The sequence below is a fragment of the Octopus bimaculoides genome, chromosome 1 (genome assembly GCF_001194135.2).
Source record: "Octopus bimaculoides isolate UCB-OBI-ISO-001 chromosome 1, ASM119413v2, whole genome shotgun sequence".
NCBI lineage: Eukaryota > Metazoa > Mollusca > Cephalopoda > Octopoda > Octopodidae > Octopus > Octopus bimaculoides.
In genome coordinates, this window is record NC_068981.1 from 46,840,264 (window position 1) to 46,844,435 (window position 4,172).

General features: G+C 33.4%; 1 long non-coding RNA gene across 1 annotated transcript in view; it reads left to right on the top strand.

The window, feature by feature from the left end:
* The window catches only part of LOC106884018 (uncharacterized), a 210,179-nt gene extending 207,002 nt beyond the window's left edge, over positions 1-3,177 (top strand). The window contains exon 5 of the long non-coding RNA XR_001411187.2: positions 3,045-3,177. This is a non-coding gene — a long non-coding RNA (uncharacterized LOC106884018). The remainder of the gene's footprint in view (positions 1-3,044) is intronic.
* The last annotated feature ends 995 nt before the right edge of the window (positions 3,178-4,172 follow it).

Below are 4,172 nucleotides of genomic sequence, written 5' to 3' on the forward strand. Positions count from 1 at the left end.
TATATATATATATATATATATATCACCCGAAAAAAATGAACGCATGAATATGATTCCCCCGATGCCCATGGATACGACGTACTGTACTGTAATCATCCTAGGAATACGGACTATGAGCTTAAGAAATATGTGAATTGTGAAAACGTGCGTAGCGATGCATTGAAACATTTATAAATTCCAGACATGGATCATTATTATTATTACTTTATTTCTCCTTCATTATTTCGCCACAGCTTGGTGCAATCCCAAAATGTAGCCTGCATAATAAAGTAGGAGCTTCTATATGCATATTCAAAATGTTTCCCGTAAAAGGGCTTAGAGGGGACAGACACACACACACACTCACACACACATATACAAACTCGCGCGCGCACACAACACACTCAAATTTAATACTGAGTGAAGTTTAAAAGACAATACTCTGCAATCTGATTCCCTCGAACACCCCAACACAGTTTAAAGCTGATGTACAAATACATCTCGAGTACGTAAGGATTTATTGGGCATCGTTTTGTCATTGAAAACTGCCAGAATATTACAAGTCTTTAGAGTATTTCTCCTCATGATCTTAAATTTCTTTAAATGTTACCGGAATTCTTGTCACTTCTACGTCACAACGTATATAAGCTGGCAGCAAAGGTGCTAGCAAGTCTAGAAACATATGTCAGAATAATATTACTTACAAGTGAATGAGAACATTTCCCATTCCCCTGGAAAATTTTATTTTCAACTAGAAATGAAATAGATGACAACTGTTTCCATTGGCATACGATAAATTCACCGAGTATGATGTTTAATGTTTGTATCGCGACGGGAAGTAGAAAACTACTTTATTTTCCGGCATACAATTGAACGTAGTATAAAGTGTTAACATTTGGTGTATTCATTCACGCGTCTGCACATGGAATTCTTGGCCCTGTAAAGTCGTTTGAGTCTATCTGTCTACCTACATTTTTGGTTGTATATTTTCATCTGAAAAATTCAACTTGTTTGCCAGAAAATAAGGTAATCGTGAACAGTTTTCATTCAGCACTGGATGTGCATTTGTACTGCAAAAATGAGGAAAGCATATGATGTATGCTAGCTCATAATTAACAAAATGTCATCACCTGATAGTCAATAAAATAACACCGAGACACTCCTTGTAAATTGTACTCTGTTATATTTAATCAGTTTCTGCTGGAGTTTTAAGTACTATATTAATAGTGCACGTTCAATAGCCAGTAAGTATTCATGTAATCAATTATTATTCATGTTAATTACAGTGCATTGTTAATGTTAACTTATCATTTGTTGCGAGACACAAATGAAAGAAAAGTGCATTAAGTGCGGCATTTAAGTGCACACTTGTATATATTTGTGCTGAAATTACGCAGTAGCCGCTTTTGAATTTCACCGCTTTCGTTTTGATGAAATATGTACTGGCCACATGCGCGGACTACTTCATTGGAAAGTACCTTATAAATAATATGATTTTAAAGGTATCGATTGAAGTACAGAAATGGTTGAATGTCTGAATAAAAGTATTTTCTTCGTCAATATAATATGCACCGATTAAACCCATCAATCTTGGTGGACGAAATATTGAATTTGTCGATTCTTTTACAAATCTAGGCAGTGACATTTGCAGAGATGGAAAAGCAGAAATTGAAGTCAATTCTAGACTTGGCAAACGATGGCAGTTTTCCAACAATTGAGACGAACACGGTCATGATATTTCATTCACCATGATATTTCATTCGTCTATACAAAACTAATATCATTTTTACAGCATCGCACGCTAGTGAAACATGGAGACAGACAGACAGACAAACGGGGTTTACAAAATGGTGGTTGATTTTCATAGCCAGTGCCTTACAAATATCTTGAAGATCATTTAGCGTGTTCACATCAGAAACAATGAAATCATGAGAAGAGCTAGCGTAAGTAAACTGCAAGACACTACAAAGGCTAGACGAAGGAAGCTGCTTGGCCATGTAGTACCTTTACTGAAAGAGAAACTTTCCTGTGAAGTCGTTCCAAAGGCGTTTGCGGAAAAAACTTGAGGAAGATGGGTATCACCTTGGAAGAAGGGTGCAGTTTGGTTCAGAACGGCACCACTTGGAACACACACATCACCCGATTCCCTCTGAGTGGATGGGGAAAATTTACATATATATATGTAGTAGTAGTAGTAGTAGTAGTAGTAGTAGTAGTAGTAGTAGTAGTATCAGTAGCAGCAGCAGCAGCAGTAGAAATAAGGACAGCAGTGGTGATAACAGTAGCAGCAGTAGTTTAACAAAACAGCAACAACAGCAACAGTAGTGGTGGTGATGGTAGTAGTAGTAGTAGGAATAATATGTACATTCATTAAGAGAAAATGCCCACCGAAATGAACTGTGTATAAGGACGAGCATAAGATAAAGCTTGGGAGTGGTCGGGCGATTGAAAAGAAATAAAAAAATGAAACACTCTGTTGCTTGTATAGACTTATAACTGAATTTTATTCAATTAAATTATATCCTGAGATAATTAGAATTTCTCATTTTCAAACAGTAGAGGGAGACAACTAATGAAAATAATCAAATATAGAATGCAATGGGAATTAATGTAAATGTTTGAAAATCAAGTATTTAATGTACAATATGTGACGATTTGTGCAGAATATAATAGAATAGATAAAGTAATTTTCTGTTTTACTTCTCTCATTAAACTGGAGGTTAGTTTGCTGATGCGTTCAGATTTCTTAATTATTCACACAACACTAAATCTATCTCATTTGCTTTCTGATTGAAAAAAAAAAAATGAATAAATCAATTAAGAAGTTTTCTTTTTCTTTCTCAACCGTCGTCTTTGTTGTTTCGGATCGTGCAATTAAATATTTACGAATATCTACACGAGCAATTAAACGGAGCTAAATTCATCTTTGGATTTAGAAATATTCAGCTACGGAAAACACACCGGAATATTGGAAATATTTTTTTAAATTTTCATTTACATTTTTTATATATTTTGCTCTCTTTAATTTGTGTTGGTGAAACTAAGTAGAACAAATATCATTCCAGATAATACGCTTTTGGAAATTGTCTTTCGAAGCACATAAATATTGAGTTGGAAAACTCTTTTGAATGCTAATAGTCGAAGGCTGCACGCAGGCAGTGCACTCTGCATGTTAATTAAACATCGCTAGGGTAAGTAGAAAAATTTATGTATCTCGGGGTTGTATTCATAAGTGATGAAAGTCAGAAGGCTGAATTGGCTGGTACAATTGCCTTCGCTCGTACAGCATTAAGTCTGATCCAGTAGTCGATCTTCAGAAGTGGAGGTTAATACACACATACTCCCCTCCACACACCCACACCAACACATACACACATATGTGTAGTTGTATGTATGTACATATATATATATTATATATATATATATATGTGTGTGTGTGTGTGTGTGTGTGTTTGTTTGTGAGTAAAAATAAATACAAAAAAGGGTTCTGTATGATCGTGTATAGAGGAATATATTATTTTATTTAGAAGAGTCTCAGCTCTGTCTGTTTTTTTATGTTTTATTTATATTCTTGTAAAATTAATGTGGGATATAGAATATGGATTATATAATATATAATTTTAAAATGGATGGTACAATGAAATGAAGTATTGAATGCCTTATTGAATATATGAAATAGTGAGTGTTCAATATAAAGAATTAAATATATAAATGCGAATACGTATTTTCATACCTTGTGGTATTCATCATGGCCTTCGTCTGACAGACTGTAACAGACTGTTATAGTCTGTCAGACGAAAGCCATGATGCATACGACAAGGTATGAACATACGTATTCGCCTTTATATATTTAATTCTTTATATTGAACACTCACTATTTCATATATTCAATAAGACATTCAATACTTCATTTCATTGTACCATCCATTTTTATATTATATATTATATATTCCATATTCTATATCTCACATTAATTTTACAAGAATATAATAAAACATAAAAAACAGACAGAGTTGGAACTGTTTTAAATAAAATAATATATATATATATATATATATATATATAGTTCAAATGTATACAAACACACGCAAACACATACATAGTGAGAGAGAAAACTTACTTGCAAAAAGGATGCGTGGCGTTCGAACATATAATAATATAAATAATATATAAATATATGCATATATCCATAT